This window comes from Tachypleus tridentatus, chromosome 2 (genome assembly GCF_004210375.1).
Source record: "Tachypleus tridentatus isolate NWPU-2018 chromosome 2, ASM421037v1, whole genome shotgun sequence".
In the NCBI taxonomy this organism is placed as follows: Eukaryota; Metazoa; Arthropoda; class Merostomata; order Xiphosura; family Limulidae; genus Tachypleus; species Tachypleus tridentatus.
In genome coordinates, this window is record NC_134826.1 from 128505953 (window position 1) to 128530460 (window position 24508).

A 24508-nucleotide genomic window follows, 5' to 3' on the forward strand; every position below is an offset into this window, starting at 1 on the left:
ATCACTAACCATAAGATTTTGCTTTTAAAACTACATATACTATTTTTGCATGAAGAATCAGCCTATGTAAGTACTTTTCTCCACCTATGAGAAACTGATTCCTTTCACTAACTGTATCACTAGTTCCTTGTATTAAGTATATCGTGTTGAGTTGCTTAAGTCTCTTTCACTCACTTATGGCTTATATGGTAAGCATCTCTTGGAACAAACAGTATTCTCAAACTGTTTAATATAACTGTTTCAAGTATATTTTCTCTCTTTTGTTTTGAATATAATAATAAAAGGTAAAAAAATCACAAAATAAATATATTTTTGCCTATAATTAAACATACATTTTGAATGCCCTTTCAGCAAATATTTACATATAAAACTATTTTGAAAATGTTATAAAAAGAGAAATGATTAAAAATGCAAAGTCATCAATCTTTGCTGAAACAGTGACTTTTGTTTTGTGTATATCTAATAAAAACATCTTAGGTGTGAAAAAAAAGTTGAAACAAAAAAGGACAGTGTACGACTTAAAGGAACAAAATCAAAATAGATTGCCAAACTGACAGCTACACTTTACATTCATACACATTTTACAGCAAATATTCATTCATTAATTAGTCAGGTTACATTTTTGTTTAGTTTGGGACATGACAAGTGGTGAAACAAAATACTCGGTCTAACTAATTACTGAATGAATATTTTGTGGAAATTTGGTACAAGTAAGTGTAGCTACTAGCTTAGCCACCAATTCTGATTTCACTCCTTTAACATGTTTTTGTTACTGACATCCCTGCATATTTTCTCCACTACAATTGGTTCTCATTACTGTCACGTCAGTACAGCTTGAGTCAGCTTGTTGTCTCTGTATGTAACTGGATCCACTTACACCATAAAATTATGAACCAACGGTAAGTAATATCAGAAAGATCAAATATTTTTCCACTCTATAGTGATAAAACCCACCAGTGTGCATACTTTGTTTGTAATTACTTATCATATATGATGCTACAATGTGTGCATTTATTGAATGTGATTTTTTTTAGTTCACACTGCAGATATGATAAAATCGATTTCAATACATTTTGACATGACTATCCAGTCTGATGCAAAGAATAATTGCAGCTCAGAAATAGACATGCATGATGATGTGTCAAATAATTCATCTTCCTTATCTGATGAAGAATTAAACAGCGGAACTGAGGATCATGAAGTTGAAGAGACAACAATAACATAGATGTAGTATCTCCTAATGATTGGAAATCTGTAAGTGCCAAATAATGCATTTTTCCATTCACAGGTAAAGAAAAGCTTTGCATAAGAACTTTACCTTCATCAGCTGATGGCAAGATTTGGCCAACTGATGTTTATTCTCTATTTGTGACTGGTGAAATTACAAGTTGCAGCTACAAGTATCATGCCCTCTCAGTAGCACAGCAGTATGTCCAAGGACTCAGAGCACTAGACACCACATTTCAATAACCATGGTTGGTAAGCACAGATAACTATTTATGTAGCTGTGTTTAACAATAAACAACAAAAAATATAATGACAAGAAAATCTAGACTCTGAGTTTGGGTTCAAACTTCATGAGTAGAAATAAATATGTTTTCAGTTCTCAATACTTTGGGTGTAAATACTTTGCCAGAGGCATCTCTACTGGTGAAAGAGTCAACTGTATGAGAGAATATTGGTACCAAATACAATGGAAAGAGACAGATTTCAGCTTCTTTTAAGAACCTTGCATTTTATGAGTAATACTGATCCACATACAGGTAGAATTTATAAAGCAAAATCACCACTTGATATGTTCTTAGAGAAGTTTTGGATGACAATAACCATGTCAGATCCAGGCTTATAGATGATACAATGATACCATTTAGAGGCAGCATATTTTTCTGCCAATACATTTCTGGTAAAAGACATAAACAAGTCTTGAAGCTTTTCAGATCTTGTACTACTGAAGCATATACATATAATTTAAAATTGTATTGCAAGGAAAGAGACATTAATCAATCTTTAGGTCTCACTGAACATGTATGCCAAGGCTGCTGTTGCCATTGGTTGATAAAGGGATTACACTACCTACAGACAACTTCAATGCATCTATTTCACTTGGTATCTTCTTGCACACAAGACATATCTCTGTGGTACAGTTGGTTATAATCTTAAAGGGCTCCCCAAGGAAGTTACCAAAGCTAAAGTCAAGAAAGAAAAATTGTACACTTTAAAATAATAGGGTATAAAAGTGTTCAAGTGGAAAGAAGAATGTTATCACTATTAGCTGTTCCTGAATACTATGGCATACTTATTGTAATAGGTAAAACATCTGAAGGAATAAAGAATATAAATAAAAAAAATTATATGATATAAAAAGGTAGTTACGGAGTTACCCACAGGAACTTTGGTAGTAAATGCATAGAAAAATCTCAACAAATATTATGCTGATAAGAAATGGTCCTTACTTATGTTCAAAGAATCTCCAATTATTTCATTGTTAACTAATCTCCTAACGAAGATGACAAGCCAGGAGAAAAAAGTTCAAGCATTAGTAGTGGCACAAGTGTACAGCACTGCTCAGTAGAGCCAGAAGTTCCAAATAAGAAAATCTTGAAAGAGGTATGTTGGATACTATAAAGTTACAGCTGTAAATGAAGGATCCAGACAGGCCTCAAAAAAGGCTAAGGAGGTCCCAACTTTCTGTGAAGCATGCAAGAGTAAGTCATATCTATGTCTTTCATGTTTTGCAGTTAAGCATTCTAGCTAAATGTCATTTTCATGTCTAATAAGCAAATTTTCTGAGGAAAAGTCTCTTTTTAATTGAATTCATACGCATTCATTTTCTAATAAACTTCTTATGATTGATATATTTCTGTTTATTAACTTCTAACTTATTTACTCAATATTAAAGAATTCAATATTATAAGATGCCCAAAACATTAAATTTTAAATTCATATGAAATTTTGACCACAACCCATCCATGGGTCATATCACAATAGTAAAAAGCTGGTCATATCTCAAAACACACAAGTCACATGCTCAATCATTTTTGGCTACACCTTTTTTCACACCCAAAGTGTTTTTAATCAGATATCACTTTCTGTTAATACACACCAGGTGTTTTTAATCATATTTTTTAAGACACACCAACTAACTACATGAAATTAGAAAGTGACAATTAATAGTAATGAACATTAGCCTTACAACTGCATCCTATTATTTGGAACAGACTTTTATTTTACAGAACCAACCAGGTTCTTTAAAATATGTGGTTGTGGTTTACCTCTGGAAAACAGTGTTAATAACTTTCTTTAGAGTAACTACATTAAATTTAGATTAAGTTTATTGCCATCAACCCCATGCAATTGGTACAGCTGTACCAAGCATCATTACTTACACTAATTGCTTAAACTAATATCATGTGACACACACACACACACTCTTTAATTTGGAGAATATCATAAAATTTAGCAAATTTATGCTTAGAAGTTGGAAATTAATAATGAACAATCAAAATCCACCCATGTGATTCTTTTGTAAACTTGAGTTAGAAACTAATAGTTTGCTTGGTATCTGTATACTTATGTATCTGCTCATCCTTTCACCGTATACTTTTGCTTGTTTAAATCAAAAATCTAAAAACTGTCTTCTTTTACTCTTAGCCAAGCCTATAGTAAAAATGTTAGATCAAAAGGTCATGTGAATTTTTGCAAAGATGTGTGAAAAAAAAAAAGCATACAATATTAGTGGCTTCTGTTGAATAATTTAGAACATGGCTTATGTTGGGTCAAATTTGTCACATAATTATAGTTTATAAAGATAACTGGTGTATGAAATTTAAATAACAAATATCTATAAATGTTTTTCATCTTGATGGATTGCCTTAAATATTGGTATGTCAAGGAAGAGTCTAAACATAGCTTATCCATTCAAAATATGTCAGATTTTCTATTACCACAGTCCAAGAAAGAGAAGATGGAAAAATCACTATCGCCCTACCATGTGTCTTGATAATTTCTTTAAAAAAATTGTAAAAAAAAGTGAAGTCTATTTTTCAAAAAATTATTGATTCTTCTTTTAAGTTCTGATAAAGTGTCAATCTCAGTTATAGTTGGCAGCAATTTATTCCACAAGCCAACCACTCTAATAGGAAAATAAAATTGTTTTAACTGAAACACAAATTGTCTTTTCTAAGTTTTAAATCTATATGCTCTTGTTCCATTATTTTCAGAATATAACACAAAAAAATTGTACCTTTATTCTATGGACCTCATACAATTTTGTAAGTTTTAATAATATCACCTCTCAACCTACTGACCTGTAATTAATATGTATATAAATATGTTATAAAATTATATTAGTTTCAGTGACAGAACACAACCTTGACAGCTTGAATTGTTCATCTACCACAACACAAAGACCCTTTTTTCTGAAGTGCTATTGAGTATGTTTCCATGAATTAAATGTAATCCAAATGATAACAAAAGCATTACAATTAATTACAATAAAAGATCATTGAACAAATATCTAACTAACCAACTGATACTGAGTACATTATGATAAATTAAATCTGATCCAAATTCTGAAAACTCATGCATTATTTTGCACTTGTTAAAAGGTCATTTACCAAATATTTGACTAACTACTGGATCCAAGTCATTCTGTAATATTTCAGCATCCTCAGTATAGCTAAACTATGTGTTTTATGTTATCCTCAAACTTCACTAATATACTAATTATTCCCCTATCAGTATCATTAATATAAAAATAATAAAAAGCAAATGCACAAGCAATAACCCCTAAGACATTCCACTAACTACATGGATCCACTCTGACACTACTTCATTAATAACATTCTGCTTTTTCATATCCAAACACCATACAATCCAATATCTTCATGATTTACGTCAACCCCAATGATACCCATGTATCAGAATACTGCTAATATCCCATGTATTTTAAAATTCTAAAAAGAGAAAATGTTTGGATGCTGAGTTAATTTGCACATCAACAGAAAACTATCAACAAATACCTACACACACACACTAACAACTCAAAATATAAGTATTTACCCATGATCTATGTACTTCACAATTGTTAATAGAAGGGTTTTGAGTCATTCTTATGCATCTTTAATTCTGACAATATCAGAAAGAAAAGCAATGTGTTTAACAGTTAAGCATTCTTAACTGAAACCACTAACAGGCAAAAATAAGCATAAATATTATACACTATGGACAGTTTACTTGTAAACTGTCAAAGGGTGTTCTAAAGTAATTGAACCAGTTTATGTGGGCTTTGACAAAATGGAGAAAATTATTTAAAGTTTGATACAACTGTGGTAACTCACAAAATAAAATAAGTAAATTTATTATAGACTATACAGTAAGAAACAGAATAGATAAAATAATTAATCTCGCCAATTGAATTCTGAGGTAATTGAATCAGCCTCTTTGGACTTTTGACAAGAAAGGAGAATTATTTACAGTTTTAGATACATTTGTAATATCCTACACTGTAAATAACTTTTGGACATAAAATTTCTTTGTTTTGAATACATGGATTGTGTGTTGTCTGTTTAGTTTTTGAAGTTATTACCAACAACTCACAGACACCTACTGTAAAAGAATCCAAGCTCTCACACATTTAAACAAAACTGACAAACTAACCATACATAAATGATAGAAGGATATGTAAAAGATTATTTCACAAGTTTTGTAGTTAGAAATAAAATTAAAACATCTTTAACTAATTCCCCAAATATTTTAATCCAAGAACTTTACATCCAGTTTAATAAACAAAAGTGTCTTTTTTTAAATGTAACTAGAGCTTGCTTAGACAAAGTAAAAAATATTTTTTCATGAGTAAATAACTGTGCTCCAAACAATTCTTTAACCCTAAATATATGTTTTATCACATTAGTAAGGTTAATTCTTTTTTACTAAACTCTTCTTTTGTAAGTACATTTATATATCTTTATTACCTTCAAACAATTTTTAATACAATTAGGGGACAAACACATCCATTATACTGTTGTTCTTTCATTTGCATTGGCTATAACTGGATACTACATTTCAGACATATATCTAATTACCCAATCCATTTAGATGTACACCAAAAGGTTTTTGTTTGAACAAAACTTTTCTTAAAAATAACAGAAACATACTTTTTTATTTATACTTTCTATTGCAATTCTTGCTAAAATTTAAATGTCTTTTTTCCTTACTTTCTATGCTTTTGAATGATGAGATATACAGATTATAAATGTTTTAATTTAAAAAAAACAAAAAACACATGGATAGTGCACATGTGAAAAAATTAAAGAAGCCATAAAAGCATGAACTGTACAATTTTCTTGAAACACCAGATACATATACCACAAAACTTCCTTTAGAAAACACTAAAACTAGTCACTTGTTGATAATGCTGGGTGACAAGCAAAGAACACAAACCACCCATTCAAACCAAAAAGGTGGTTTAAATTTCCTTCCTCTTTCGTAAAACTTGTATACGAATTCACCAGAAACAAATCTGTACTTGTTTTCGCGTCACACCTGTGCCAATAGTTTTCTACACTTAAAGTTTAAAACTTCTATATGATAAATACACATTATTCATAAAAGTACAACAATGTACATACAAAATACACTATAAATGTTGATTAAATGAGTGCAGTAGTTACTCAAAGGGGTATTTAACAAGCAAACATAAACAGTAGTCTACAGTTACTATACAGGGTGGCCCTTAAGTCCCTACCCATCCATATGTTATTGTGGTATATTCAATTACACATGTATTATAAATTTGTTTCTTTTTTTTTCAGAAATATGGCCAATGTTGAGGAAAATGTCTCACAGAACATGGTGTTGCATAATATTATGCAGCGCGAATGAAGGACAGCACACAGATACACTGAATACATAAGATATATGGAGGGGCCACCCTGTAGATGAATATTTTGGCAACTTGAAAAACAACTAGTGTAGCAATTCAGGAAAATAAAGAACAAGCAAACACATTCACTGCTACAAGCTGTATTAGTATAACCCTGCAACGTCATATCTGTTAGTATTGTAACATAAGGACATATTAGTACTTAATCACTTATTAAGAAAACATAGAACTGCTAAGTGTTTCATATCACATCAACATAACATGCATTTTTTAAGTTCATATTTTAAAAATAATTAAATTGTGTTGTTTAATCATCATTCTGCTTTCTTTGTTACATTCTTCTCTACAACCAGTTCAATGTTAGTATTTATAAATGATTAGAAAGCTTATGAATGGAAAAATATTAGACAGTATCATCTTTATCACTAATTCACAATGCTTGTTTTATATAGTTTATTTTGATGTAATAAACAGTAATGATATATTATCAAATATGCAACAGATACTGATCTTAAGGTCTTTGCAAGACATATCTCAATTAAATTTTGCTATACATATAGCGCATGCATTTATTATTCTACGAGATCTTCATTCAAGTAATCTCTTTTCTTCATTATTAATGCCAAAATGTTTTTATGAAACTGTCTGTGAGCTCAGAAGCACTATATTCAAATACTTGAACATCTTGAACCACTTTAAGGGACAGTACTTGTACACAAGTCACATGAAGTAGTTTACATTGCAAATGTTAATAACTGTTAAAACTTGTAGATCTAATTTGAGAAACAATTATTAGAAATAATTTGTTCTGTAATTGTTTTTGGCTAAAGTTAATAAAATTAAATCATCTAAAGTACGTGAATTAATTCTGAATAAAAATATCACCAATTAATATAAAATACAGACTGAAAGCAATTATCAAAACATTGCCTAATTTCATAAAAACTAACCTTTTTTGCTTTTTTAATTCCTAACAAAGAGACTGCTTTTTTTTTTAATTCTGAAAATAAAATATAGTTTGAGATTTGTCGGTTGTAAAAAAGAAATGATCCTCAAATACTTGTGGTCACAGCGTTATGTCAAATTGCTCTGAAAACTTTGTATCTACCAAGATTTAAAAGTACGTTCTTAAATATTATATCATTTGAACATTTTCTGCATCTTTTTGTTAAAAAGCTATTTAAAAAAAAAAAATTTTATCTGACTAAATATTGGTATTGTGAACTATTTTTGAGTCAAAGTAAATTTTGATATCTATAACCCAAAATTAATATTAACAAATGTAGGTATTTGAACATGCACAATAGATGTTCATATATTATACTTAAGTGAAATAATGGCAAAACAGGCCTAACATGCTTTCATTCAGTCCTTTTAACTGCCATATTTTATATCTCTACAGCTTTGTATTTTCAGTTGTCCTGACAACTTACACAGTACCTACATCTAGAATTATATACAACTGTCAGATATATGGCAACAGATTTTACTTTATTGGTTAAGTTATATAACTTGAAAATACTTGCATGTTAACTTGTAATTTCTCTTTAAATTATTTTATGTCAATTATTATTGTAAAGCAGGATTAAAATAGCTAATCTTGGAATATATGCTACCAAACAACAGAACACATCAATGCAACATACTTTACACTACAACAAATCTCAGCCTAAGCTAGCAGGTGACACTTCTGTACTTATAAGAAGCACAGAAAAACAATCCAAATTTAGCTACTGCTCTCTGGGGTTCTGTTACAGCACATGGAACACTTCCAGATTTTAAAACACAAACAAACCAGAAAGATACCCAATTTGTTGATCAAAATATCTGTAAATACCTTAATAACTTGTAAATGGGTAACATCTGTTAATAGTTTCTATAAATTTAAAACCTAGAAAAAACAAATTAATTAAGAAGAAACACAATTACTTCTGAAGTTGCACACACACACACTAGCAACTAGACTTACTCATAACTTATCTACTTCATAATATAACAAGATGCTTAAAAGTTACCCTAAATGATTCTACTTAACTATGTGAAAATATATGGCACTTCCTTCTTTCTCATTAATTGTTACAGGTTATAGGTAGAGTAAATATATCAAATATTTAATATTATTACATCGTTATATGGAAAATGTTTATCATGACATTCCTTATTGTACTGATATATCATGCTATTTAATAAATTGCTTTCTTCAGTATAGTTATTACAAGTTTGATCCTATTCCATTAAATTTATGTATAGCTAAAATATTTTGATACACATAACTCATCAATGTTGTAAGAAAGCATGCAAGAAATTTGCACATAAATACATCTGACAGAATTGTTGAGCAATAAATTTTAGATATTACTCAATTACTCAATTTATATGTTGCCAAGCATAAATTATAAATGTCAATATTTTCCTTACATGAAAATGAATTTCCAGTACATACCTCTTCACACAGTTTAATGATCTGCAACATGTCTGCCAAAAAGATTTCCCTGCTACTAGCATTGAGGCAACTCCCACCTAATTTCATTTTAGGTGTATTGAGCTGCATAACCTCATACAACAACATACCTCGATGAACAATAGCTCCTCCTACATGCTTGCACTCATAAAACTTTTCTTTAACAAAGCATGATGGAAATGTATGCAGAAGTGAGTATTTATCACAAGAACATTTTCAGGTAAAGATGTTAACTTCCGAGATGATACCTCACCTCTACACACAGAGTAAGTTATAATCCCACACTCAAATGGTGGAATAACCTGTGCAAACATTACCGAGATGAAAACCTCCTCATAACAGCACCTAAAGGAAGCCCATGAAGTGGAAAACCTATTGGCAGAGGATCCACAAAAAAAGAGCAAAGAGGCAAAGAAGTCAAATTTGTATCACATGGTCAGGTTAATGTGAACACAACCACCAAAGTACTTGCAAAAAAAGTCATTGAACAGGTAATATGTATAATGGGGTTGAGGTACACTCAAACTGTACCTTTTGTGCACACCTCATTTCAACCATCAAACTAGGTGTGGAAGGAGGACACATTATAATGCAATATAAATAATTATGTATTCCTTAACTCTACAGGGCTAACATTAGCTGCAGGAAGAAATATGTTAGTGGTACAACATTATTGTAGAGTTCTTGTCTCAATTCTACCATTAGATTATACAGAACTAACACCAGATGCAGAAGGAGGACACTAGTTATGCTGTATGAACCCATATGGAGTGCACACTTCAACTCAACTGAACAGATTCTATGGGACAGATCCTGTCTACAAGAAAATGGCACTGTATTAATGCCTCAACTTTACTAAAAAGCTTAAACCACCAGAGTAAGCCATGGATGACATGTGTGACGTATCTGATTCATGTATTAGATGACCTGTACTACACTGATAGTGTCACCACTGCCCCACTTCTCACAGCATTTGGACTCCTCCTAGCTCCAGCAGTTGAGTCCAAGCAGTGAGGGTTCTCTACAGTCTACCACCCTAGTGGCTAACTGGTTTCTCATGCTCCACTTGATGAAAAGAAAAAGAATTTGCACAGAGAAGATTTGGAGAAAGTGTCTGGATCCCAATGTGCTAAAAACAGTGCAATGAATGACAATGAAACTATTTTAAAAACTCAGCAACATATGCCAGACAAGAACACATCCCTGATGCAGCTTTTTCCATGGTAGTCCATGGAACTGCTATGGTCTGTATCAGATGACAGAGTGAATATATATGTATATATTATATACACATTAAGTACTTGCGAAAGAGTAGAGGAACCCTTTTGAAATACATTTTCAGGTAAGGAAAATGTTAACTTCTGAGTTGATATCTCAGATCTACACACACAGTTAACTGTAATTCCACATTAAAAACTAGAAAAATAAACAAAATGTAATGAAGAAACATAATTACTTCTGAAGTTGCATATAAACACACATACACATACATACTAGCAATTGGACTTGCTGATAATATGCCTACTACAAACAGAATCTATAGGTTACAGGCAGAGTCTAGGCACTAACAAGTGCTTGAAAAGAGGCTCACCAAAGAAGACAAATACCATGAAAATATTTGCAAAACATTCTATCTCACATTAAGTATGTGTAGAGTCAGGGTGGATGGTATAAGTGGCTTCCATTATCCTGGCTCAATGCATATTTGGGGTAGGCACACTCTGGAAGGCAACACCAGCTACCTGGTGGGATCATTTGGAATTAAAGAAAGGCTCTGAGAGAGAAATAGTATGTATTCTTCTCAAAGATGGTGACCTGTGTAATACAAAAATAATCACAAGAAAAAAACAGCCTAAAGGTGTAGAGGGGAAGAAGATGAATGTGTGGAGAATCCACATGCTTGCCTGGAGGAACTAATCCAGGGAATGGCAAATAACAGATGTGAGAAAATGAAAAAAAATTATTCATGTGTGAAGGAAGGTGAAATATTCTACAAGCATCCACATCCCAAATTTAACATGTCAAGAGAGGAAATGACAAACCTATCCTATAAGAGACAAAAGAAAAACATTCATAAGCAGAAGTGGACCCAGGGAAGGGATAGGTGAAGGTGGAGACCTCTAAATGGAAAGGTCTGTAATAAAGTACATCAAACAGCCTAACAGAATGCAAAAGCTTAGATGTGAATAGCCAAATAAGGAAGACATATGAAAGGGAAAAAGAAGTGTAATGCAAGCTCCCACGTGTTTGAAGTCAGAAAAAGAAAAGATCAGCCCAGGAAGGAAAAAAAAAATGAATGGAAGAGGGTAAAAGCAGGATATACAGTAAAAATATCAGAACAACTACAATCATGGAGGTAGAAGTAGGAGGAAACAAACCAAGAGATAAAGATTATACAAAAGTTAGGAAGTTAATGGTGAAATGGGGCATGTATGAGACTGTGTAAAACCTCACTTTGATCTCATTCAAGCAAGGGAGTTGAATGAGAATGGCTGAAGAGAACAAAAGAATATATCACTGTGGAGATAGCAGGAGAAGAAAAATCTCTGAATATCTGGAAAGAAGAAAGGTTATGCAAAGGACCACCCAACAATCAGAAAAGGCTGAAAATAAGAATCCATCACCAAACAGTTGGGTAAGCAAGGCAAAGAGTAGTGCAGAGAATTACATTACTGCTAGAAAAAAAAAGGTGACAGAAGGATCACTGACAAAAATAATACCACATTAGTGGAATGCCCAGCTCAATGCCAATCAGTCAGGCAGAATCCATGTCTGAGGACATGAGAAGGATATCTCTCTCTGAGGAAGCAAAACTTAATGTGAATCAAGAGAAAAAGGATAATGGAAATAAGAAGAGGGCCCAAGCATCAAGTGGACCAAAGGACAGGTGCCAGCAATAAGGCCCAGGAAGAAAAGTAGTTTGTACACCAAGACCCAGAAAGAAGAGACAAGCAAGTAAGTAGATATAGAGAAAGAGGTAAGTATGGGCCTGCCTGAGAAAATCAACAGCCAGAGTCAAAGGACGATGAATATAGGACCATAAGAGAAAAAACCTGAAGATGAGTAAGGTGGCAAAAGCACCTAAGAGAAGCATGTCACACACATCTGCTGATAAGATAGTGACTGACCAAGAGAAATGGTCTGCAACAAAATTGAAGCTCCCAGCAAATGATGTGAATGGGCTGAGAAATGTATAGTTGACACCCAAAAATAAAAGACTATAGAACAGGACCTTCAAGAATGGTTGGAACAAGGAAAGATCTTGGAATAAACTAAGTGAAACATGACTAAGAAAGAGCAAGGTGGTTGGGTTGAGCATAATGATGTGGGGTGAACTTTTGTCGGCCAGCTAAATGCTAGAAGTCCTGCCCTCATTGAATAAAAACCCAAAAAGAGAGAGATGTAGTTGGAGAAGTTGTAAGGGGATGCAGGAAGTTGTATAAGCAGCTTTTTATATATTGGGTTGAGGAATAGTTCATGAGCGTTTTTTCAAGTTAAAAAAATATATTCATAAATGAAACGCTTTCGCAAAATATTTCATGTCATTTGGTAGATAATTTTTTGCTCTAATAGATGGTGTGTTTGATTGTCTTTAATTTTTTCTTTCATTTTCAGCTCATTAAATGGAATGTCAAGTGGACAAAATCGAGCATTTTCGACACCATCTGCTTTTCGCATTTAATTTCTTGCAATTTTGTTTAAAACAATGCATACTATATACCTAGGTATTACATGAAATAAAGTATCATAATAAATGTTTTGGGTGTAATGTGTTCATGCATTGAAGTATTGTATAGTCTTGCATGTAATGCTTGAATGAAATTATTTAAAAACGCTCACAAATTATTCCTCAACCTAATACTATAACAAGTGCTTGAAGAGAGGCTCACCAAAGAGGACAAAGGATTCCAAGAAAAAAAAAAAGGGGGGGGTTCATTGTAAGATGTAGAAGGGTATGCCCCATAAAAATAAGAGGCTTTAGGAAAGCCAGTCTCTCTAAAAACAAAAAGAATCTCTCATACAGGAAGAGAATGGAAAGTGTAAAAGCTGGTGACCAGATATGCCACAGCTCATAAATGAAAATAATAGGCCAAACTCAGATGAGATGAGGAAGAAAAAAAAATGCCTAAAGTACTCAAAACAATTAGGCTTTGTAAAACAAAGGAGGTGAGAAACATCTGACAATGGGCTGACAGACACAAATAGTCAATGAAAAGGAACATTGTTACAGGGTCAAGAGTACAGCAAGTGAATCCTTTGCAAAAATCAACGAATACAAAATGGGTTGATCAGGAAGTGAGAAAACAAGAAAATAGGGATAACCTGAAGTTTGGAATGAAAAGGTCAGTGGAAAACCAATTTAGATAAAGAAAAGGGCAAAGTAAAAAAGCAGACAAAAACTCTAGGAAAAGAATGAGAGCAAAGTTGTAAAATATCAGTCCAGGTTATCATGTAAAAAGGAAACTTCCTGCAGACATCCAGGTAAAGAAATGGAACCAGGATAATATGCACACAAGAAAAGCGTAAGTAGCAGAAGAGTGTGTGTGTTTTCTTATAGTTAAGCCACATCGAGATATCTGCTGAGCCCACTGAGGGGAACAAACCCATGATTTTAGCATTGTAAATACGTACAAAGTATTTACAAAGGGGGCAAAGTAGCAGAAGAAAGAATATAACATAACCAAATTAGTTTAACCTGTAGGGGAACAAATTATGGAGGGATAGGGCACAAGTGGTATCACTCAAGCAAATAAGAGGCCCAACTGAAACAGGAAGAAATTGCTCAGATAAAAGGCAAAAATAATGGATGGTGTACAAAAAGTTAGATAGAAAAAATGAAAACATGAAACTATGGAATGTGTAAATGAAAAAAAAAAGGGATATGTTCTCCAACCAAATAGACACCAAAGAAAGTGAACTGAGTTAAAGGAATGAAAAGCTATATAATATAAAGAAAGCACCAAAGAAAGAGAATGAAGAATACAAACATATAAATAAAAACACTATTATTGCTTCTTCCCTCTTTCTTATATGGGGGAAGAGTACAGCCTGAATAAGATAGCCTCCCATAGTGTATCCCTGCAGAGCCCTGCATTTGAAGGAGGCTTATTTAGGTAATTTTTGCACAGGCTACTCCACCATTGTGGTTTTGAATCCCAGCTAACTGTGAGTAGAAGTGAATTATCTCAAAATTTTACTTATCGGGAAATGTATTTCTGTATTTCTTAAACATACTTAGATCCACCAGTTCTCCCCATCCCTCCACTTCTGGTGCACATTTCTTACTTGCCTTGTTGAAGAATGAAGTTTCATAAACACAAGCACAAAAGGAGATTTATTGTGCATGGAAGTGTGTCACCCTCACATTGATGGTGGGCTTTTGACACATGATATTATCATATAGTAAAGCAATTCACAAAAAAAACATAAATAAAGTGGGAGTTGCCTCAAGAATACTAGCATGCAAATCTCTTTGGCACACTCACTGAGGAAGATAGTTAAGCTTTGAAAGGAGGTGAGTTATTGTCTTGGAAGATAAACATATGCACAAATCAGTTGCATTCTGTTATGAACAAACAAAATATTTACATATTGGCAGAAGTACAAAAATATAAAACATTTAATATTTCTGTTTCTTTTTCCAAACATTTCATTGCTTTATTATATGATAATATCATGTGACAAAAACCCACTGCCAATGGGGGGGGGGGTGACACACTTCCATGCACAATAAATCTCCTTTTGTGCTTGTGCTTATGAAACTTTATTTTTCAATAAGGCAAGTAAGAAATGTGCACCAGAAGTGGAGATGGGAAGAACTGGTGGATCTAAGGTTGTTCTAATAATCACACCTGATCATAATTTAGGTGTAAAATCTGAAAATTTTCCATATACTTAAAATGTGTTTTTTTTAACATCTTATAATTCACAAGTTCTATGATACAGAGTTACAAATATCATGCATGTTAATTTAATTCTGCTTTGCCTTTTGTTTAATAGCACAAAATACAACCTATGTGTACAGAAAAAAATAAAGTAGTAGTCAACCTATCAAAAGCAATCTGAAAAAAGTATAACTATTACTTTCAAATCTTATCTAACAAGCTCCATCTAAAACAATCAATATAATAAAAAAATACTTTTCAGTATGTAAAGCAGTATCTAAAACATGGGACAAAATTATTAAATTATATCCATTATGTTTGATCTTGAATTTAGACACAAACACTATCATTAGTTTGAATTATTGCAGCTTAATGTAAAGGCATAAATTATTCAAAGCAACAACATGAATGCTGTAATGTTCTTTTATATTTCAGTTTGAAAATTATTTCACTTACTACTTACATAAGTCCAAAAAAATATAACATACTCATTATTTTATGATTAAAACTATGTTTTTCACATACTTAATATTTCCATTACTGCAATTTCCTAAATAATGAAAATTAATAAGGTATATCCTTCAAACTAATGCATAGTAACAAAAACAGAGGGCAAATAAGCACCTAATATAAATGCTGAATAATATTTTAAGCTGAATATTAAACTTTCTGCACTTACAACATTTCTTCCAAGTTAATTGTCTTTACCACTAATACTTACTTTATCACAATAAAAATTGTTTTCTACCCTTACTAGTATTTCACTGAAATGTCTAATATGTATACCCAGAGATATTATATAAAGCAACACAACTCTGCTTCTATCAATAATGGAGATGACCTTTTTGTGTATTTTGTTGCACAAAAATGCTTGTGAAAAAGATATTCCTTAAGCTATACACACAAACACATGCATTTACTTTTTTGGGGAGGGAGGCAGGCTACTGGAATGTGGCTCATTTTCAGATATTTAAAGGACTTTGATAAACTTAAACACAGCAAAGGACCATTTCATCCTTATGCACCACTATGTCGAGATCCTTTTCTTCAGTCACATGAAATTTAAGAACAAGGGGCCTATTGGTCCATCAAGACTGTCCTACCCACTAAACTAAAGTCCAGTTCTTAACATTTAAGTATTTACCAAGTATTTTCTGAAACTTCTTAATATTTACTGCTTCCACTGGAACTTAAAGCAACTCATTCCAAAGGTCAAACACCCCATTAAAAAGTAAAACTGAATCAGTTAGAGATGACTCTATCCTACCAAAATTTATAGAACTTGGTCTCTTTTCCTACCATTGTCATTATCAAATTGCTCTAGTAGTCCTCCCATATACAGTATACATATAATTTAAACTAATGATAAGTCACAATACTTGGAACTCAATATAGTTAAAGGTTATTCACCAAACATTTGTCCAACTTATCAACTGCTCAAGTTATTATTAATACTCAAAACAGATGAGTGTAAAATGTCATCAACAAACCTTACTAATTTACTAAATATATGCCCTATAAATATTACTGATGTAGACAATAAACAGCAAAGGCCAAAGCAGACAACCACTGACCTCTAAGGCACTCTATGAGTAGCAAGGACCCAGTACAACCACCTTAAAATCAAATTTACTACTTTTTAACAGTTAATTTTCCCAGTTGTTTTTCATAAGGCCTTGTTACTTTTTTAACCATTTTTTCTTAACCAAATCCCTAGTTTTATTGTAATGTAAATCTTTCATCTTAGCCATTTATCCATAACTTACCTAGTTAATCTTCTTTTCATATTTGAATTATGTTAAAATAAAAGTTATTTTTTAAAATATTCCCAAATTTTTCCTCCATCATCTTTAACTGATTATTTCACATGATTAAAGATACTTATTGTCTCACATTTGTTTTTTTGTTTTTTTTGTAATTAGCACTTACAATGTTAGTGTTATCTAAACATGAAACAAAATATCAAACCTAATTATGGAAGTGGCCACTCTTCCCCAAATGTTTCTCACTTCATTTCTAGCAAACATATCCTTTCATAATGCTATTTCATAATATATATCTTCACTGTTTTTGTTCTAATCATTTGATATATGAAATCACATAGAAAGTGATATAATAAACAACACACACACTTTGTTTTTTAAAAAAAATTCTCTCATATTGAATAACATAACCTGGAATTCCAAAAGAATTCTCCTTATCAGTGGTTAAAATTTAAGTTTTAACCAAGTTTGAATAATTCTCATTATCATCATAGCTTTCCATTTTAACTGGAGTGTTGAATTAATTCATTTTGTTCCTAATAATAATACTCTTCCTGATAAAATATACATTAAACTTAAAAGATGCAACTTAACGAGTTGTGATTCAGTTATCTATACACAAACTCTAATGATATATCATACAAGTTATTATTACTATTTTCAATAATGCTGTAACTTGTGGGTGTAATTACGTGAATGTGTAGCATCTATAACTGTCAGTTCCAAAAATACTCCTGCTCAAACTTGAAAACGTAATACATATTACTGCAGTGTCAAACACCATAATATCATGTTGTATTAATTTATAAATGTTAATCAATCACGAATTCATCATCCAATGACAAACTGGGATTATGAGCAGTCTAGTCCGAACTCACTCATTAGTCATGCAACAATTTAAAATGATACGATGTTAACAGTCTTTATGACTATTCAGTAATGTTACTAGTGTTAGTCCAAAAGACAAAAAACTTAAATTTTCTAATGTAAAAAAATACACAAAACCAAACGTACTGTCTCCACATTAATACACGATTCACTATTATTATGATACCAACTCTGTAAACTTCAGTCAGCTATGACTTAAAAATAACATTATAAATCTTTGTTGTGCTTTATTTTCAAATATATTAATAAATACCCTTAAACAGACATATTTACTGTAACTTATTGTTACGTTACCTTCAATACAAATTAAATTAAGGTAACCAAATCCAAGGTTCAACCATCGCCGACCACAAAAGCAGCTGATCTACAAGGTCACCCAAACGAAAGTCCCGGTCAGAAAATGTCCTTGCAAAAAGAGCGCATGCACAGTATTTACTGCCATTATAGAACTGAAGCTCTACTATTTCATGAAAGTATTAAAAGCTGGCATTAAAATATTGTAATTGTTTTTGTGCACTTAATATAGTATTTCTTTGTGTTAAATTTACTTATAATTCATATAGAGTCTTTTCTGAAAGACTGTAACATATTAATAATATGTAATGGCTTTTAGTTACAAAATTGTATTTCAAAATATGTCTAGATTTTGTTTGTTTGTTTTTTTTAATTTCGCACAAAGCTACTTGAGGACTATCTGTGCTAGCGCTCCCTAATTTAGCAGTATAAGACTAGAGGGAAGGCAGCTAGTCATCACCACCCACCGCCAACTCTTGGGCTACTCTTTTACTAACGAATAGTGGGATTGACCATCACATTATAACGCCCCCACAGCTGGGAGGGCGAGCACGTTTGGCGCAATCGGGATTTGAACCCGCGACCCTCGGATTACGAGTCGAATGCCTTAACACGCTTGGCTATGCCGTTCGCCATCTTACCACACCTAGTTAGTGTCACGCCATAGAATGATCAGAAAGTATTATATGAATGTTTTAAACTTAAGTTGGTTTCTTTGAAATCTGAGTCATACAATAAGAAATAAAATACTTCTTTATAACTGATATTTAATTATTCGTTGTATTATTTTAGTAGCTCTCACAAATACAGTGTTGTTTTTATAAATACATGCCAAAGTTATTAGTTTATTTTAATTTAGTTAAATTAATAAAAAGCGTATAGGCTGGACAAGCAACAAAACTTCCATGAGATTATATTACAGAGTATATTAGATACTTACCATAAATAGGAAATAGCGAGAGATAATATTAATAATATGACAAAGAAAATGGTAGTGAATTTTTTTTAACTTTTCATAAAAATACAGATAAAAGTATTACACTTTTACTAAACAAATATTTATTTGTCAGTTGTTACAGATTGTTTTGATGCTGAATGAAATGATAATTCATATACATAAGTTCTGAGCAACGTCAATACATAAGATATGTTCTTGAAGTAAGCATACAGCTATACAATAGGTTATCTGTGCTCTACCCACAGCAAGTATCGAAACCCGATTTTTAGCGTTATAACTCCGCAGACATACCGCTGTACCACCAGGGGCCGTAAAATAAGAGCATTTTATCTAGACAATTACGTTTATTAGCAAAATATGGTCAGTACAGCCTTTTATGCAAACCTAAGAAATCTTTATAAATAACATTTTTATAATTTTTTCACACATTCATAAAAATTAACATTAATAATTATATAATTAAAACAATCATTAAACGGCATAGTTGTCACACAATCTATCAATAATCCTGATTCTCGTATTTTTATATTTTACTTTACAGTTAATGCAGTTGAGGTTTGGTATTAGAAAATGGAAATCCGTTCATAATTATAAAACTAAAAAAAAAAAACTTTCTTCTATTGACGAATTAATTATTTCTGCTATTCATGTAACAATATAACGATAATGAAAACATGTATTTAAAAGAAAAATGATTTTTCTGAAGTAATAATAAAAACAGAAATTTCATTTTGCACTAACACATATTACAATACCATCCACTGCAATTACATAAATGAATAGCCTAAAAGCCTATATAAATAACTTTTATTTGTAGATGATGAGACTTTGAGGTAATATAGTTACATGCAATTAACAATAAAGTTATATAACATTAACATTTAAATTTGTCAACTGAGCAAAGATCATGCTTGGTAAGATGTATCAAGTATATAATACATTAAATACAATTTTTCATACACAAGCTTCTATAGGATTTTATTTGTCAAATATGTGTTACAGTCTGTTTGTAATTAAGCCCAAAGCTACACAATGGGTTATCTGCACTTTGCCCACTCCGGGTATTGAAACTCGGTTTCTAGCGTTGTAAGTCCGCATAAATTCCGCTGTGCAACTGGAGGCTGTAATGTTACAAACATTACCCATTCTCCAGACATTAAGGTTGGCAGAATTAACATAACTAATAAACAATCAACCTAAAATAAATACTTATCCAGTGGAAGGTCTTGACACATCCTTATTAGGTCGATGTGTTGCTGCACACAAAGGCTAAACATGTTGGAATTTTGATGAAATTTCCGCAGAATAACAATCTATAATAATATAATAGAATAAGCTTTGTAAAGGTTTGAAAATTGGAAGGTATCAGGGTGGATTCATCCTTTACTATAGCCAAATAGTGGGCTAAGTACAAATCAGTGAGTGAATTTGTCAGCTTCGAAACTATTTAATTTAAAACTGCATATTTGCTATACTAATCAATTTGTACATAACGTTCTCATTAAATCACGCATATATCTATGTATATGTGTGTGCGTAAAACCGTGTAGCAATACTAAGGGTGCTGTAATGATGTAATGTACGCCACTCATGTGTATATAAGCATACCATGCATTTAATTCTTATATTATATACAGGGTGGCCAGTAAGTCCCTACCCATCAATATATCTTATGTATCCAGTGTATCTATGTGGTATCACCAGTATTCTTGCGCTCATGTACCCACGTACTTGTCACAATACGCTCTTCAAGTGTAAATGGGCTTACATCTGCCATATTTATCTGAAAAAAAAAAGAAACAAATTTATAATACATGCGTAATTGAATATAACATAATAACATATGGATGGGTAGGGACCTACGGGCCACGCTGTAGTATTCTTTGAAATTTGTTAGTATGTCCAGTTTTTGCGTAATATATGGTCAATAAAGTTGTTCCGTGATTATGAATTCGGTTTCTATGCCATTCTTTGGATACGGACCGAAAGCAATGGCAGTCCTTCCTATCGGGTAATTGCCAGGAGCCCCTGTTGCTATGCCTTTTAATCTTCTTCTGAGTTTTCTTATCATTATGGGGTCCCATTTGCTGAATTCTACCCGGGGATCCAGAATGACTAAAACTTCCCCTGTCCGATAGCAATACAGTGACTCTAGCCAACGATACGGATCACGCATTTAATCTGTGTAAATGTTAATTTTCCTCTCTACATCCCCCCATTTCGTCTTGTTAGCAAGGGAGAAAGTACATGTAACAATTATGTTTAAAGAGACAAGTAAAACCAATTTTAGCGAAAAAAAAAAAAGATACTCAGTACCCAGACCTTCCATTGCGAAAAATAAAAATCCATGACCAAATAAAATAAATAATTATCAGGATCACGCGTGTATCATGTGTGACCTTCTCCCATTGGCGGAAGTTTACGGTAAGGCCCTCTAAAGCAGCTTAGTTGAGAAAGGAGGGAGATGTCTTTTATATCTTTCCCTAGCTCACTGTAACACTAAGCATAAAGCAAATATTTGTAGGATTCTATTCCTAGCTCAAAATCTTAAGAAAATTTCTCGATAATTGTTTCAAAAACTAGTTCGACCTGGTAGTTTACTTTTTGATGCATGTTTTCTCACAATAACAAGAAAGTTGTGAAGTTACTTTCATTCTAGATACTCTTTTTTGTCATTCTCTAAACTAACACCTGAGCTGCCCATGGGTCATTACAACAACAAAACCGTGGAAGAGGTTAAAATTAGAGAGAAAGAAGTCTGACAAATTATCTCCCCAACAGTTGTAGTTCCCCTTCGTCCTGTCCTGTGGAAGATTACTTATCTGAGCGTGTGGGTTTTCATATGTTTTTTTTTTTTTTAAGGCAATGAAGTGAAGTGGGGCAATATTAAACTGTCGAGTGAGAATGCCAGGCGAGACGAAGCCGGCAAAAACGAAAAGTTAGCCGGTAGACAAGACGAAACATCAACCCGAACGGCAAGATTCGGGGTCGAGCAAAAATCAAGTTGACCTGGCTGGGATCGAGAGATCCAATGCCTCGTATTTAGGTGTGTGTGTGTGTGAAGGGGGGGGGGAGACGGACAAGAGTACCCCGAAAACCCACTTTCACGGCCAGGGCCAGGGCCAGGGCGCCGAATAATCTACCCAGACCGTGCTCGGAAGAGGCTGAAAAAGAAGTCAAGGATAATAAGGCAGAAATGAAGAAGTAGCTAGTTGGTTGGCGGCCTGGAAAACAACTTGCTCTGATCTTGTAAAGCAGCGAGGAAATTCAGATTGAACTTGCGTTCACATCTGATGCTTAGAGGTGTTGAGAAAGATCGTGAGGGTGGAGGCGAGTCCTCTGGATGTTCTTCTTTGGTGTGTTGTTCTTCAGCGGTCTAGGATGATTCGTGTCTTCTTGCAATTTTAGTTTGTGTCTTCTGACTGTTTGTGATTTGATTGTTTGTTTCAACTGACACGTTAGTAGTCTTAACTTGGATGGTTTGAGTCTGGCAAGTGGTTGTAACATATGAAGTTAAACTTTGGGTCTGACAGGATCTGTTACATTTCTTCTTTAGATTAGGTCGTTGTTAGAGATTAATGTCGTCGTCATTCTGAGTGTCATTGTATTTCGTCCTGGTAGTGAGTATTGGGATGTTGCTGGCAGTGGAGGTTAGCGGGTTCGATGCAGAGTTGCATTAATAAGTTTGCGTACTTTTCCTGGCTTGTTGTTGGTTGAGCGGTAAATCGGTGGTTGGCTATCAGAAGTCTTCAGTTGATTGACTATGTTGTGATTGTCTGAAAGGCTTAGATATCCACGACTTGGTAGAACAACGACAAGGGCGTTCGACACTGAAGTGGAATATATGATAGTAACATCTGTCGTGTAATATGTAGTCGGCACTGTGCTTACACGTTGTAACTGTTTTGGTGAAATTAGTGGTTTGACTGGTATATTTGGAGAAAATCCGGCGGACACCGCATATCTCGGTTTTGGGTTGGCATTCTATGGTATGTGTGAATGGATATGCCGATGCGTCTGAGAAAAACAGAGAATAGATTGATAGAGCTCTTCATGGGCGAAAGGCTGACATTGATTTCAGTGATCCAGGGTTTACATAAATATGATAGATCTTCAGGTGTAGAGGGTTGAAGGAGAATTCCGTCTCGACGAAGGATTCAGGTCCTTGAAGGGTCTTTGGTTGATCCAGGCTTGGCCTGAGCGATAGAAATGGCAATTTGAAGCGGCGGTAGTTCGTCAACGATTACCAGCAAGACTGGTAAGGTGGCTGGCGAAGTTGGTCCTGGCAGCGAGAACAACATGATAGCATAGGGAGTTTAGTACGCCTTGCTTGCTCACATGTTCACTCACTTACTTGAGTTTCGTTCCCTTCCACGGTAATCTTTAATAAAAGGCGGAAAAGTAATTATGAATCATCAGTGATGACGAGAAACCCACTTGTTGAGAAATTTATATGCAAAAACGGCTCGTTTGGGCTGAGAAAACACTTTACATAGAAGAGCGAACAACGTTTCGACCTTCTTCGGTCATCGTCAGGTTCACAAAGAAAGAGGTAACTGACCGGAAGCTGACCACATGTTTGAAAGGGGTTGTGTAACTGTGTGTCGAAATGTAGAGGGCGGTATTAGATGTTTGAATATATAATTTTATTTATTATATTAATATAGGTATAAAGGCGTTCCTTTATATTGGTTTATTTTGGGTTTAAGTTGTTGTATAAGTAAGGCTTCTTTAATTTTACGTTTGTTTATGTTTGTTTCTTTATTTAGTATTTGAGTGTTTTCTATGGTTATGTTGTGTTTATTTGACTTGCAGTGTTCGAAAACGTCTACATTTCGACACACAGTTACACAACCCCTTTCAAACATGTGGTCAGCTTCCGGTCAGTTACCTCTTTCTTTGTGAACCTGACGATGACCGAAGAAGGTCGAAACGTTGTTCGCTCTTCTATGTAAAGTGTTTTCTCAGCCCAAACGAGCCGTTTTTGCATATAATTATGAATCATTTGTCTATAACGCTTAACCTTAAAGCCGTGGCATGGGGGTCGGGAACTGTGATTGAGGAATACTGTCTTGAGTGAAAAAAAGTATTTTTTTTTAGTGGTTGGTCCATAACGCTAAACACTGCAAGAGTATATACAGACAGCAGTGGCCTCCAGTGGTAGGTCAGGTGACATCTTAAGGTTAAAATCTCCTATATCTTCGAATGAGAACGATCAATCACGTGAGTAGTGATAGAGTTATGTAAGTGATGTTAGATTTAGACAGACTGGTATACAATCTCGAAGAAGATTGGTAGCCAAGGCAATAAAAGCGACCATACTTTATCAACGAAGCAAGTTCACTCACACTGAGTTTTTGTCATAATAAGGATAAT

At 33.3% G+C, this 24508-nt stretch overlaps 1 protein-coding gene across 1 annotated transcript in view; it reads right to left on the reverse strand.

Annotated features, from left to right (window-relative positions):
* The window catches only part of LOC143245083 (glycogen debranching enzyme), a 90507-nt gene extending 72199 nt beyond the window's left edge, over nt 1-18308 (reverse strand). The window contains 1 exon segment of the mRNA XM_076490929.1: nt 18175-18308. The gene's annotated coding sequence lies outside the window, so the exon portion shown is untranslated.
* Between the last annotated feature and the right edge of the window lie 6200 nt (nt 18309-24508).